At 44.3% G+C, this 16,165-nt stretch overlaps 1 protein-coding gene across 1 annotated transcript in view; it reads right to left on the bottom strand.

Annotated features, from left to right (window-relative positions):
* Positions 1-16,165, bottom strand: part of SHISA9 (shisa family member 9) — a 309,654-nt gene that overhangs the window by 83,650 nt on the left and 209,839 nt on the right. The gene's annotated exons all lie outside the window — the stretch shown is intronic.

A 16,165-nucleotide genomic window follows, 5' to 3' on the forward strand; every position in this document is an offset into this window, starting at 1 on the left:
TTAGTGAAGTATCTCCAGAATGGAGAAGCAAGTACCCCATGTACTCAATACAGATATAAAACTAGTAGATGAACAGCTACATACCCACGGGAGAGAAAAACATGTTTAAATTCAAGTGGGGAAAGGGAGAGGGAAGGAGGGAGGGGGACTGGCATGCCCCCACCTAATAGGCACAATGTAGGAGTGTACAGCACACCTCTCAGGTGAAGGGCTCAACTGCAACTTGGACTTTACCTAACAAATGCAAACGACATAACCTAATCATGTGTATCCTCTTATGAATCAGGAATTTTAAAAAATCACAGGCAACAGATAAATCCTAAGCCTGGAATGCTAACTCTCTACCCACATCATGTGAGAAACCAAGGCTGCTTTGATGCTGTGCAGAGTAGCAGCAAGAAGCCAGGCTAGTAAGTGGTCACATTCCAGATCTTTTCCTTGGCAGCTGTAATACGCAGGGTTATACTGCTACATCCAGGAGCCTCAAAAACCTCAGTAGCTGAAACCAACATAAAGTCTTATTTCTCACTCATAATTCACACCTCTCATATTGGCTGGGGTTCTGCTCCATCCTCATCATCAAGAACCACCTAACAGAGCAACCGCCATCTGGAACATCACTCATCACCCGTGTGGAGGGAGAAACACGTGACAAATTGTGTACTGGCTCTTAAGACTCCTACCCAGAAGGAATCTACTTCATTTCTGCTCACTGTCTTAAGTGAGTCACAGGCTTCTACCCCCATTCAAAGGTAGAAAAAAGAAAACACATTTTGGGAGGAACAGAGACCAGGGGAATTCTCACATGCTTGGGAGGGAACTGGAAATATCTGGTGGGCAGTGCTAGTGATCACCACACCGGCTAGGTGCCTAGAGAGCCCTAACCTGAAGCTCCTTAAGCCTTAGTCTCCTCATGTGTAGAAGGATGATAATTAAAATCTGCTTCATAGATTTGTTCAAAGTATTAAATGAGATAGGTATAGAAAGAAGCTGGCACATAGTAGGCACTTAATAAATATTAATTCCCTTCCCTGAGCCTCTGCATGTATCTTTCTGCCAAAATCCTTGCAAAAACATCAGCGAGACTAGCTAGACGGCTGTTATCTGGGAACAAAGCGGCTCTTTCAGCCCACCCCTTCCCCCATTCCCACCCCAGCCTTCAGATCTGTTGCCTCTATTTGCAACAGGAGCTTCAGCCACGTGCCTGTTGGTGAACCATCTGCCTCACAAATATAATTATATCACAACACTGATTTCTGATGGGCATAGACCAGTATCCAGAGATTCTTTGTTCCCAAACATTTCAGAAAAAAAAGTATCATAATCCCCAGAGCAGAAGTGTAATCAAAATGAAGGATCATCAAATCCAGCATTTTCTCGTGCTCCAGAGAAGACTGGCAAGTGTCCTGGAGCTACAGGTCTGGGCCCCTCCACAGGGCCACATTCCCCACATGTTGGAGCATGGGACGGGGTGGAATTAGTAGTTTGAGGCATGTTTTTGCTTTTTCAAAAGACCTCATGGGAAACAGGCCTTTGAAGCCCTTCCATTATGGAAGTTACACACTGGAGTTCAACCACAAGGCTCTTCAACAACGGGCACAGCACACCTGGAAGAACACTACCTGGGAGAACCAAGAGCAAGAAGGTTTCACGTCCACCAGTTTATACAGCCAACATTTATCAAGCATATCCTCTGGGCTAGGCTTGGAATAAAATTTTGATTCTTCATCCCTAAGTGGATGGCCACTAACAAGCTTTCCATTAAAAGCAGACCCAGTTTTAGACATGCGCTGTTTTTCCTGACTGAGATCTATATCTGTGGTCCCCAACCCCCAGGCCGTGGACCAGCACCACTCTGTGACCTGTTAGGAACCGGGCTGCACAGCAGCAGGACGGGAGCAGTGGGCGAGTGAGCAGCTTCATCTGTGTTGACAGCCACTCACCGCTGTTCACTGATTCTGTGTTATGGTGAGTTGTATCATAATAGAAATAAAATGCACAATAAATGACGCACTTGAATCATCTCAAACCAACCTCCACCCCAATCCATGGAAAAAATGTCTTCCATGAAACCTGGTCCCTGGTGCCAAAAAGGTTGGGGACCACTGATCTATACCCATTTCCTATGGCTGCTGTGACAAAGTGCCAGAAACTTCATGGCTTAAAACAACATAACTTTATTTTCTTACATTTCTGGAAGTTAGAAATCCAAAATTGGTCTCACCTGGCCTGGCTAAAATCAATTGTTGGCAGAGCTATATTCCTTTCCAAAGACTTTAGAGTAGAACTATTTTCTTATCTTTTTCGGCCTCTAGTGCAGTGATTCTCAACCTTCCTAATGCCATAATGTATTTTCATTGTTAAAAAGGGGTCACGACCCACAGGTTGAGAACCGCTGCTCCAGTGGCTGCCACATTTGGGGCTCATGGCCGTGGCTGACTGAGTCTCACAGTGCCTCCCTCAGCCCCCTGCTACATACCTCTTCTACATTCAAAGGGAACAGATGGTTATATTGGCTGACCCCATGATACAGGCCAATCCCCTCCTTAAAGTCAAATGAACATAATTCTGCCAGCAACCTTCGTTTTCTCGTGCCATTTAACAGAACGCACTCATATAGTGTCCAGTGATTAGGATGTGGACATCTTTGGGGAATCATTATTCTGTCTCTAATACAGTCTATTCCTCCTTCTGATACAGTCCCTATTAATCCATCAATCTGAGTGTTCCATCCTTACCTGGCAAAGGGCTGGTAGAATAAGGACCCACGGTAGGCCTGGGATTTACCTTTGTCTGTGGGATTTAAATCTTGAGGTTGTGACCCAATAATGGAAAACAAATGAAGTTCAAACACCTCAGTTAACAGTTCAGATCTCTGAAACTTCCCTGGTCTCCTTCCTTCCCAAAGTGTGGTTCTCCAGGATGGCTTCTGATTCTGTAAGCTATCCCACATTTCTTTCAACAGATCATGTATTTGTTCTTTATCCAGTAAGCTTCTGTTGCTTGCAACCTGTAAGCTCTGACAGATTCAAATTCAAATACAGACACAAGGAGACAAGCAGAGAAACTCACCAGGCTCCTGACTTGCATGAAGGACAAAGATTTACTCTGGGGGAAAAAAGAAGCCAGCCTGAAATAAATAGCTTGACTAGATAAATTTATTTCTAGGGAGTGGTAGACTTTTTACACGCATCTCTGGTTATTTTTACAGTTCCATTGTTGGAACTAGCCCCTTTTATTTATTTACACTGAATGAAAAAAGCAGTATGATAATATGCATGAAATAAGGTTTCTGCTTTTTTTTCTTCCCTGATCTCTTTCTTGCACAATTTAATCTAGGGAGCCAAACTGATCCCTAGAGGTGAAGGTGGCAGAATTGACTGGAATCTCTGTCCATTCATTCATTCAAAACAAATTTTAATACCTACTATGTGCCAGAAAGCCTGGGGATACAGAGAAGAAAAAGTCTGACTCCCCGGACCCAAGGATCCCATTTGTTTATTTACATAAGAAAAATGTCCTGAGAAAACCTGTGGACCAGCCAATCCACGGTCCTGTTCTCATGAAGATAAAGAAGTCTAATTATAATGTAAAGGCTATAAAGTGGGCATGTACTGACAGGCAGCAGGGAAATCTATTTTTCTGAATGAGAGAAGTGCATTTGGCTAATTTATAAGCATATAAAATGTATTTAGTTCAAGAGCTTGTAAAGAGTTTGTAAATTATGCAGTCATGTAAATTTGGAAGTATTCTTTATATAACAAGAGTAGAGATAGATCCTAATTGAGGGGATTTGAGGTAACATGTCTGGGTGGATAAGATATATAAAGACACAGGTGAAATAATAAGGATCCAGCCACAGCGGCTTCATATTCCTTTGATCATAAGAGGAAAGTGAGCTGCTTGTTGTTCAACCAAATGGAGAGAAAATATGGTCCTTTGAAAATCAGAGATATCAGGTGCCACTCATGGTTGTTCCAATTACAGAGCTCATGTTATAATAATATAAAGAGGAAACCCATGTGCAAGTGAATTCAGTAATAATTAGAGGCAAGGTAACCCGAAGTCTGCTGGTTCCCCACCTTGGAAAAAAATTGGGGTGGAGTTTGGGAGAGGTTTGAGATGAAGAGAAAGGGGAAGGTGATGTGGAGAAGCCTTATTTGGGGATTAGATAAAAAGGACAGGCCAAGAGTACATTTTTGACTGCAATGTTGATATGATGTCTACTTTGAGTTTTTTACATGGTTAAGGTTGAAACCAAACCAAGTAAGTCCAGTGTTCACGTATGCACATGACTGCCGTGATTGCTTGAGAAGGTGGGGGAGTCCTAGCGAGTGCTTCTCACACGGTGCTGTGCAGATGAATCACCTCATTATTAAAATGCATATCTTGATCTGTAGTCCTGGGGCAGGGCTAAAATATCCTGGTCTCCCAAATTATACCTTAGTAGCAAGGCCGAGAGTAGATGGATGCTGCTGTCTCAGAGGCTGTTGTGAGTCCTCTTCCTTAGCTACGCTCCCTGCTGCCACAGCAGTGGGGTGTAGGGGATGGAGGTCACCATATATGATGGGCAGGGCGAGGGCAGGAGAAGGAATCTGGGTCTGCCCTGGGTGTCTGAAGGCTGTTCATGTACGGTGACATTGGCACTCGCTCTTGAAGGGTGGGTGGAAGGCTGCTAAGTTGAGGAAGGAGAGGACATCAGTACATACAGATGAGATGCAGGAGGACAGGTGAAGAAGGACCAGCAGACGCTGGAGACTGGGGAACTACTGAAAGGTCAGTGTGGGCGAAGAGTAGTGGGGGTCCCTGAGAGGTCAGTCGTGGCCAGAGTTGAGACTCTGAACTCTTAACCAAGAAAAATAGACTTGGTTTTAAAAAAGATGATGACTATTTAGAGTTTCCTATGTGTTGGGCTCTGTGCCAAGCCCTTTCCGTGACTGGCTCTCGAACATCACAGTGATTCCCATTTTAGAGCTGAGAAAACGGAGGCTCAGAGATGCAAAGAAGTTTGCCCAGGCTCAAGAAGCTAACAGATGAGGCGCCAGAAATTGCCCCTAGGTACCATGTGCTTCACCACTGTGACCTCCCAGCCTCAACCTGGTGACACAGTGGCCACTGTGCCCCTGCTGGAAGGTGGACTCTGGAAACCTCTGTGACTCTGAGCTCCGTGAGTGTCAGCAAAGAGACCAAAACCACACTCTCCCCACCTGGATCCCCTCATCTCCTCCCCCAGTTGCCCTTTAGCACCAGGTTGGGACAGCAGCCTGGTTAGCTGGAGGCCCTGCTCTTTGCTCTGGACATCGTCTCCTATCAAGAGAGCTAGAGAAGGGGCATACAGCAAAAACAGATCATTTTTCCTAGGTTGGTCTGAGCCTCAGTCCTTACTGAACAGGATTTGCTATGCCGAGGAAGCTCATCTAACTAGCTGAGGGCATCACTTCCCCCCATCTATCCCTGTTTCGTCCCTTCCTTAACCACAGCAGTAAATATTCCTTCACCGAGAACACCTGCTACGGCTGCTGGGGGATGAAAGGGGGCTGGACTTCCGTCACCGAGGGCAGGGGAGGCACTGACGTCAGAAGTCAGAGCTGCTGGAGTTACATAATCCCAGAAGCTGCTTGAATATGGAATAAGGCCATATTTAACCTCGGGGTGCTAAAAATAGGCAAATAGAATTTTATTTCCCCATAAACTTTTTAGGCTTTAAATAATATTTTCTTAGTGATCCTAGGATCCTTGGGTGTGGCCACAGGTAATTTTTCACTTTTAAATTATGATCCCTAGGAAATACATATGAGCTATATGTGTGTTCTATTCATGGTGCGTGTGTGTGTGTGTGAGAGAGAGAGAATAGGAGTGTGGAGGGTGTGTGTGTGAATGAGGCTGTGTGGGGTGGGGAGACAGACACATAGACAGACACACATCCACAGAGAACGAATGTGGCCTATGGCCTGCTGGGCTCAGGTGGCACATGAGTGTCAGTGTGCCCTGGATAGACAACTGACATGAGGTGTGTGTGTTTTGTGAGAAGGCACTGACACAGGTGTGTGGAACATGATGTCTGTGGCTAAGAGCACGAGTCATGTGGGTGTGTGGTGCGATACATTTGCAGGGGTCTACAAAGGCATGTGAGCCTAAGGCATTCCATTTTCTCTTGCTTACGTGAGTGTGTGGCAGACGTATTTCACTGAGCATAAGGAATGATATGTGTTTGTGTGCACTCAGGTGTGTGGGAACCTGTGGGGAGTGTGGTAGAGCCTGCAGGTGAAGCAGCTGTGTGCTGGGAGGTGTGCATGTGCCTGTGTGTGTGTCTGCGTGTGCTCTGCCTGACAGCACCAGGAAAGAGGATCACAGAGTCTGCAGCACCCCCTCACAATGTTTAGAACATTCTAGATCCTTCTCCAACATCTTTCCAGAGACCTATTTGAAGGTGTTCTCCAGAATGCTGACCCACTGCTCTCCTTTGCCCTTCTGAGACGCCCACCCTAACTCCCTGCCCGTTTCTCCAGGCACCGAGTGTGCGGGGCGTGCGGCATTTCTGGGTACACACAGGTACCTGCCGTTTCTCCAGGCACCAAGTGTGCGGGGCGTGCGGCATTTCTGGGTACACACAGGTACCTGCCGTTTCTCCAGGCACCAAGTGTGCGGGGCGTGCAGCACTTCTGGGTACACACGGGCTTTTCTCAAGCCCTGCTCTATACACAGAGATCTTCCCACTTGGTAGAAATGGTCAAAAACAAAAACAAGCCAAAAACAAACAAACCAAAAACCCTATCCTGAACAGAAACAGCCCAGAGTTAAAGCTCAGTTCGCACTTTTCTATAAGAATTAAGAAAAAGCCTAGAAAAAATATCCCTGGCCTTAGGGTTTCTAGTCCTTGACCTGTCACTACTCTGTGGTCTGAACTTGGGAAAACCTTCCTCTTAAAATTGTACCTTGACTCTCACGCCCTCCAGCTATGTGTCAATGTGTTTAACAGCTCCTCAACTTCCCAGTCTCCTTAGTGAACCATCTAAGGCCTTTGCAACCTGGAGCTGCTACTTTCTAATTTCCTGCCATTCTCCCACGCCACTGTACCTTCTAGTCTCCAATCTGCTGACTGGCCTTCAAAGACAGTATCAGCACAGCAAAAACAGCTACAACAACAACAAAACACCTCGCTGTCCTTCGTGTTCAGTAAGTCAGTCTGTCTGTTCTTCTGCAGAGGAGCCAAGAAGGACACACAGTACTAGATTCATTCGCTCATTCGGGATATTTGTGAGCAATTAATAGGTTCCAAGAGTTCACTTAGGTTCACCCGAAAGGGCATGCTTTCTTCCCTTGTGAAGTTTGTAGAGTAAAATTAACTGAAATCAGACTTTTCTCCAGAAACATAGTCTCATCATCTGTACCTGAATCTGGAGCAAAGAAGAATTTAAAGGAAAGATCCCATCCATCAAATTGGTGTCCCCTTAGTCACAGGTGAGAACATGAATTCAGGATTAGGCACATCCGGGTTTGAAACCTGCTCCTGCCAATGTTAAGATGTATGGTCTTGGGCAGGTTTTGGGGGGGGGGTTGTTTTGTTCTGCTCTGTTTTTTGAGACAGAGCCTCAAGCTGTCACCCTGGGTAGAGTTCTGTGGCATCAAAGCTTACAGCAACCTCCAACTCCTGGGCTCAAGTGAGTCCCCTGCCTCCACCTCCCTAGTAGCTGGGATTACAAGCGCCTGCCACAACACCTGGCTATTTTTTGGTTGCAGCCATCATTGTTGTTTGGCAGGCCCAGGCTGGATTTGAACCCGCCAGCTCTGGTATATGTGGCTGGTGCCTTAGCTGCTTGAGCCCCAGGCACCAAGCCCTTGGGCAGGTTTTTAAGACTCTCTGCCTCAGTTACTTTGTGTAATGAACCTTTCTCAAAGGGTTAACTGAGATACCGCCTTGATGTAAGGGCTCAATAAACATTGGCTTTAAAAGCTATGCACCTTTGTGATAAAAGGACTTTTATTTCCCCTTTGGATAAATACCCAATAGTAGTAGAACTGCTGGATCAAATAGTAGCCAAAATGTTTGTGCCCCTGTAATATTCCAAAATTTAAAAAAAATGAAAATTAAGAAAAAAAACAACTGTGCACCTGATTTCCTTCTAAGGGGCTTGGATTATGTTCCCTCCATACCCTTCATGCAGAAAATTTGATTTCATTTAAGAACCTGATCCATTAGGCTAATGCCTCCAAGTGTCTTCACAATTCAAATAATAATTTCTACTGTGAATTTTTAATGATGCACTAGAATTAGAGTTCTATGAGGACAGGAATTTTTTTTTATGTTTTGTTCACTGATATGAATTCAATGTCTAGAACAGTGATTAGCAGTTTGCCCACAGCCTCTTACTACTAAGTGCTAAGACCGGGCTTTGAAAGTGGGGCCACTTCCAACACTAACACCTGCACCACGGTCCAGGTGTTCCTATGGCTTCCTGGGAGAGGCTGAGTCCTCTTCCCCTTTTATGGCTCGAATGGGGTTTGCAAGCTACTCGGTGAGGAGCTCGAGAAAAGATGCTGGCACCAAAGAAACAATAGAGCCAAAGATAGATTGTCAATAACGGCTGGAAAATCATGACACTAATTAAGAAAGATGCTTTTTGTTCTGCCAAAAGCTCTGTCTTCTCTCAGGGATCAATAAATCAAAAATAATTGTTTGCTTTGTCTCAGTGCCTTCCCTTCTCTCCTTCTTGGTATAATGTGAAAGTTGATAAAGGAGCCTCATTTTCACTAATGAAAGAAACTTAATTTGGGGCATTGTATCCCTCATTAAGAAGAGCAAAATTCACTTAGTGGTGGCCTCCTCCCTCAATTTGTCCAAGCCAAGGCCAAGACCAGCAGATGGCCAGTTTTAGCACAAAATGTAAGCCTCCACCGAATCTATTCCTACCGCCATGTCTATCCTCATGGTGACATTTAATGACAAACAGTAAAGGTCACTAAAAATAACAGCAGCCCTGTCCTTATTCCTCTTTCTTCTTCCACCTCTCCATCCCCACCCCACCCCACCCCACCATCCTGATGTCACACACTTGGCCAACAGTGAGGTGGCCCCAAAGAACCTGGAACCTAGAAACCAGTCACCCACTGAATACAAGACCGACACCAGAGCAGAGGGAGGTGGTGTCGCCTTAAAGAACTACCCAAACAACAGCAAACATTTCCCCAGCTAGGACAGAACAATGACCCATACCTAGGAAGCATTTTATGCTCAGTCACACTTAGAGAAAACACAGTACAGGAAGATGACACTGGCCACATCCCTCCTGGGACATCTGCTGCCCCATTGAACCGAGCCAAGGCTGTCTTATAGCACAGGTAACAGGTCAAGCAGTATGGTAGCAAATGCCTACCAATCAGATTTTAGAGGAATAAAATAGGCCCTAATTTGTAAGATCTGCCAGTTATCATGGTGTAAATACTCCCATCATGGCCACCTGCAACCACTGAACACGAAGTCACTGAATGAGTAGGTGTGGGAAGAGACGTGTACAATTGGTTCTTGGGAGTAAAAACAATCTGGTTTCGGCATCCACAGTGGTACTCCTTTGGAGGTCTATGGATTTTAATTTACATTCCCTCGTGGTTTGGCCCTGCTCCCACATTATCTGCTTGATGGCTGACTCTTGTTTCCAATGGGGATAGATACAGCTTCCTGATGGTTTATACATCAGTCTAGGAGGAATCAGTCCCTGGAGCCACGTCACCCCCGGAGGGACAGGTCGGCAAACCTGGGGAGCAGAGCTGCAGCATATGGTGACTAGATCACAGTGCAGCTTCCACTGGGGACTTGTGCAGCTGGCCCTGGCCCTCACGGGGCCTTCATACCCTCCATACCCTTCATGCAGAAAATTTGGTTTCATTTAAGAACCTGGTCCATTAGGCTAATGCCTCCAAGTGTCTTCACAATTCAAATAATAATTTCTACTGTGAATTTATAATGATGCACTAGAATTAGAGTTCTAATTCTCATTAGAGAATTAGAATTAGAATTAGAATTAGCCTTTCCTCTGCCTCACGGGAAATCCAAATCACCCTCTAACGTAACTGTTGCTTCCTTCCTTATTGGTTTCTTTGGTAGGCTCTGAGATCCAGAAGGTTAGGAGATCTACTCACCTCTGGCACACTGTGGTGTTGGGCTAAGAGCTTTCATTAATGTTAAGCGAGCAGGCTAATTAGAATAAAGTAAACAGCCACTTCACTCACCGGCCCAGTGTGCTGCTAAGTTCATCCCCACCAACATGAATATATCTCCTCCCATTAAACATGTTACCGTCTCTCTAACATCCTGACTCACCTACCCTCCAAAAAAGAAAAATTCTAACCAGTGTGCTAATGTGCTTTCGCTGGGTTCAGAGTAGTAAGGTTTCTGCATCACCATGGAAACAGCCCCCCCCTTCAGTGAAATAATGAGATGGTAATAAAATAAAGGTAATAATGAGATGGTAATAAAATAATGAACTTGGGGTAAACAAAAGGCAGAAAATGATTTCCCATAATTTTCCAGATGATGGAAAATCAAAAGGACTATTCAGCAGAGGGAGGGGCTGCATTGTTTGCAGACTTCACAGCAAGAGCAGGATAACTCTAGGCAACTTCAATATCAAGACCAGAGTCCCTGGGCAGCTGGCCACAGATGTGTACAATTAATTGGGTTCTGATTACCTACATTTAGCCAGACTATGAAAACCAAATGGAGCCTGGAGGAACACAAAGGCTGAAGAGAATTAAACTTCCTGGATCAGGCAGTATAATTTGGGGGACTCAACGGTACAGCCACGGAAGGGAACATGTGGGCTTAGGGAAGATTTAATAAATAGTTATAGCTATGCTGTTCAGTTTGGTCATGCTGGACACCTCATCTCTAGCCAAATTATGATGATCTTTAGGCTCCTACTTCACCCAGTCCACACACAGAAGAGGAAGACCTAGAGTCATACGCAGCAAAACCACCTCCAGCTATGGCTACAGGTTCAGGGATAAGCCTCAGAAATGTTCCCAGAATGGGGATGCGGTAATGTTATTTCAGGTAGAAGCAAAAACTGTTTATTTTTCCTTGTGTGGTGAGGAATCTTTCTACTATCTGAGTTAATTTCCTGTTTCAGCCTGGAAGATCTACAGATCTGTCCCTCCAAGGTTATCAGTGTGAACTCTCATTCTCAGTGTCCAGTATTACTGCTGTAAAAGATGTGGAAAGCACACGAGGCAGTGACCAGCCACTGCGTTTTTAGACAAATCCTATGACCTGCCTATTTTCTTATTTGACTAACAACAAGTCATGGTGATAAACCTCACCTAATTCAAAGACTTAGGGAGAGAGGTATGCAGGAACTCTCCATACTACCTTCATAACTTTTCTGTAAATCTAAACTAATCGAAAACAAAAACAAAAGGCTATCAGTGATATCTAGTTCACTAAGATTTTGTATGGTTCATGCTACTTCTTGGCTCATAAAGTGACAGTTCTCACAGGCAAGTCTGAACCTGACTCTCCCACTTAAAAATCTCCATTGTAATTCTGTCTACTATATTAAAAAAAAAAAACTATATAGAAAAAAGACTGGAAGCAAGATGGTGGGATCCCATATGCAAATTAGAGGCATTGTTTTTTTCTTAATTCTTTAATTTTTCTTTGTTTTCTATAGCCAGCACAATTCTGTGAAATAAAAACAAATCTGGAGGTATGTTACTGGACTTGAGGCTATATACAAGTCTACAGTGACAAAAACAGCATGGTACTGGCATAAAAATAGAGGCCTACATCTATGCGACAGAATCAAGAACCTAGAGATTAAACCAGCCTCATATCACCAACTGATCTTTAATAAACCAAACAAAAAGCATACACTGGAGAAAAGGGTCCCTATTTAATAAACCATGTTGGAAGAACTGAATAGCCACATATGAAAGACTGAAACTGGACCTGCACCTCTCGCCACTTACAAAAATTAACCCATGCCAGATAAAAGATTTCGATCTAAGACATGAAACAATAAAAACCCTGGGGGAAAGTATGAGAAAAACTCTTAACAATATCAGCCTTGGGAAAGAATTCATGAAGAAGACACCATTGGCAACTGCAGCAACAACAAAAATAAATAAATGGGACTTGATCAAGTTAAAAAGCTTCTGCACAGATAAGGACCCAATCAACAAAGCAAAGAGATAACCTTCAGAATGGAAGAAGATATTTGCATGTTATGAATTGGACAAAGGACTAGTGACCAGACTATACAAAGAACTCGAGCAAATCAACAAGAAAATATCAAACAACCCTATCAATCAATGGACAAGGGACATGTACAGAACCTTTCCCCAAGCAGACACAAGAATGGCCGACAAACACACGAAAAATCTTTCATTATCCCTAATCATCAGAGAAATACAAATCAAACCACTTCGAGATACCACCTAACACTAGTGAGAATAGCCACATTACAAGGTCTCAAAGCTGTAGATGCTGGTGGGGGTATACACTTATACACTGTTGGTCAAATTGCAAACTAGTGCAGACTTTTTGGAAAGAAATATGGAAAATCCTCAAAGAACTCAGAGTAGACTGACCATTTGATTCTGCAATCCCATTACTAGGTACCTAGCCAGAAGAAAAAAAATCATTTTACCATAAGGACATCTGCATAGAATGTTTATAGCAGCTTAATTCACAACTGCAAAGATGTGGAAACAACCCAAGTTCCATCAACCCATGAATGGATTAATAAACTGTGGTATATGTATACCCTGGAGTACTACTCAGCCATAAATAAGATGGAGACTCTACATCTTTTGTATTTATCTGGATGGATTTGGAGAACATGATCCTATGTAAAGTATCTCAAGAATGAAAAAGCAGGCATCCCATGTACTCAGTACTAATCTGAAAACGGTAAATCAACACCGGGCCCACACAAGAGAAAAACACAATTAAATCCCAGAAGTGGGGGAGGGAGAGAAGGCTCAGTAAGTTCCTGTCTATCAGGCACAATGGAGAGATAGATGGCATATTTTGGACCTTTCCTTACAAATTCAAATAATGTGAACTAATGGTACTTACCCTCATATTAACCTGAAATTAGAAAAATATTTCCATGATTACTTTTAAGGGAAAGGGAAATTTTAAAAAGACTTAACTTTTGTCCTACCACCTACATAGTGAAGCTCCTTCAAGTACAGCCTTTATGGTCTGTCCCTGTTTCTCCAGTTTCATCATCCACCACTCTCCCTCCCTTTTAGCTATCAATATTTCTAGATAATTCTAAGTATCCGCAGTTGTGCCAGACATGCTCAGTGGTGTTAAAGATCTATATCAAATTCTATAGCTTCCAATGCCTTCCATCTTCCTAGTCCAATAGTTGAATGTTCCTTTAAAAACATAGGAGAAACCTTCCCTGACCATAGCAACCCTCCCTACACAGTTCACACTGTCCCCTCACTGCTACACACACATCACTGCACTTATCACACTGATTGACATTGGTCTGTTTGCTCATTTAGCCATACTACAAGATCACTGAGGCAAAAGATAGCATCTGATGGGTCACTATCCCCAGTGCCCCGTGCAGTGCCTAGCATGTGGGACCTGCTGTAAGAAATCTCTGTAGGGTGGACTGATTGAAAGGACAAATGAATGAATGCTTGGCTACCCCCAGAAGGGAGCACCATCTACTTGTAAAAGAAAGGCAGACCAAGAGGCCAAAGCCAAAGCAGAACCAGAGCCAAGCTGGGTATTCAGGTGAGAGGTAGGTAGACTGTGAAAAAAGCACAGGGGTATAGATGCCCAAGATCGACATCTGAGGCAGAGTTGCTGGCTTAATGCCTGACTACTCTGAACAACGCCTCTTCTGAGGTCTCCGGGATGATGGTTTTAAAGCTGTCTTGCTGTGAAATGCCAAAGAACAGATTCTAACCTGGTTGTCTCATTTACTCACGTGAACCTTAAATTATTAGGAACAAAATGCCCATCTGAGATGATCACATCCAGCAGTTTATAAATTGCATTTCATGGAAATCTGAGATTTTGAAGAATTTTTTCAAAATAGGAAACTTGCTGGAGACTGGTGCTACAGACAACATCACGCGCATTTCAACCAGGGCAGCTTCATTTGCGACTGGAACATCATGTGAAATTCTCAAAGAATGGTTCTACTGTTAAAGTAAATGAAGGGACAGAGGGAGCGAGGGAGGGAGAAAGAGAGAGAAGAAAGAAGGGAGGAAAAGAGAGAGAGAAGAAGGGAGGGAGGAAGGAAAGCAAGGGGAGAGAGAGAGAAGGAGAAAGGAGATAAAGGAGTGAGAAGAGGAGAAAAGGAAGAGAGAGAAGGGAAATGAGGGGGAGGTAAGGAAAAAGTAATGAAAAGAAGGAAGGAAGGAGGGGAGGAGTTAGGAAGAAAACAGAAAGAAGGAAGAAAAAAAGGTAGGAAGGGAAGGGGAGTGAGGGGTAGAATCATGGAAGGTAGAAAGTAAAGGAAGAAAAATGAAAAAAGGAAGAAACACACACAAGTGAGGCCTAAACCTGTCATGAGAAAACAATCAGAAAGGAGATATTGCTGAGGTCACAGAGGAAGGTAAAGGCATGGAGGTGGTAACAACTCTATCCCTCATTCCCAACTCCGTGCACCATGCTGAGGGCAGAAGTTTTATTAGCGACATCATCCTCCTCTCCACCCCACATTTTCCAAGATGTCCTAATAATGCCCCAAGCCCAAGATGCCCAATGAATTTCAAAACAAAGGTAAAGGTGAGTATTGTGGAATTAACAACTTCAAATAAGAAATCAGACATTCTTGCCCATCTCTGGAGCCATGACTCCCTGAAAGGGATGCCAAGTAGGGATCCTCATGCCCTGCTCACATGAATGGAAGGGAGGGATAATTCATAATTAGAGCAGCAACTCTTTGCATATGAATAAGAGCTGGTGTCCCTGGAAAACCCTTGTTCTTTCAAATGGCTCAAAAACAACCCCCATAAGGCATCCATCCATGATCCTAAATTTCTCTTTGAGACTGAGCAAATGCCGGGGGCAGAACAAGATGGCAGACATCTCCTTTGCAGTCACATGTGGTGAGTTCAGGGAGGGAGGACTCCAGCCAGCTCTGGCTTGGGGGCGCTCCCCAGAAACATCACTTTAGGGGCACAGAAAGCAGCAAGAGACTTCAGGAGTCAACAAAGAGATCAGGGGCTGTGGAGAACTGGCACAGAGGCAAGTGCTTGTGTGCCACCAGAGGCCATCCAGGTCAGTGGCAGTTTTCAGACAGACCCTGAAGGCTTTTTTTTTTTTTTTTTTTTTTGGACTTGGTCACTTGTTGGAATTACCTTGGGAAAGCTTCAGTGAGTGATCTTGAACAGCATCTAGGGGCTGGAATTGAGCCACAGATAGGGAGGAGCTCTCATCATTGACAGCTGGTTGGACACAGCCATTGTGGGAGAGTTGCTTGAGAGGAACAATCCACAGGGTCCCAGTGTGAGGCTGCTTCTGGCATGCCTGCTGAGCTGGGCAGTCACCCCTGGGGAGACTTGAGTGAAACAAGCTTTCTTGGAAATGCAGGCAGAATGGGGACTGAAGACCCCATTCTTGGCAGGGGAGGGTACTGCCAGAGAAAGGGAAAATTAAAAAGTAAGCTGAAGGAGTCAGAACAAAGAAAAATAAACTAGTTTATTTACCTTTAAGCTAGCCATGGCTAAATTTCTTACCTGAGCAACTCTCCAGCTTTTCCTGAAACTCTGGCCTATTGGTGACACAGCCTACACCAATACTCAGCCGAATCTGTGAACACTCTGAGGAAAGTAATGGTCATAAAAGAGATTATGACAAGACCTAGAATAGATACATCTTCTAGGCCATTTCCTGCCCATTAAACAGAGGAAGCAGATAACCACTGTGGAGATTTGCATTTGCCTGGGGCAGAGACCAAGGGAATAGCTCAACCACTGAGATACGGGCAGGAGGGCTTATATCCCTTATTGCAGAGGAAAATCCTTTGTGGTGGTGATGAGAGGAAGATGCCTCCCTCCCACCGATTCCTCAGAGGAGAATAAGGCCAATGACATCACTCTACAGTGAACTAGCAGAGCTTAACACCTCCCTAGGAACCTGTGTGTGTGACTCCAGACAGGAGGCTTCCCCCACACAAGGCTCAAGTTTCAGATC

Source organism: Otolemur garnettii, unplaced genomic scaffold (genome assembly GCF_000181295.1).
Source record: "Otolemur garnettii isolate 467f Iridium unplaced genomic scaffold, OtoGar3 scaffold00189, whole genome shotgun sequence".
NCBI lineage: Eukaryota > Metazoa > Chordata > Mammalia > Primates > Galagidae > Otolemur > Otolemur garnettii.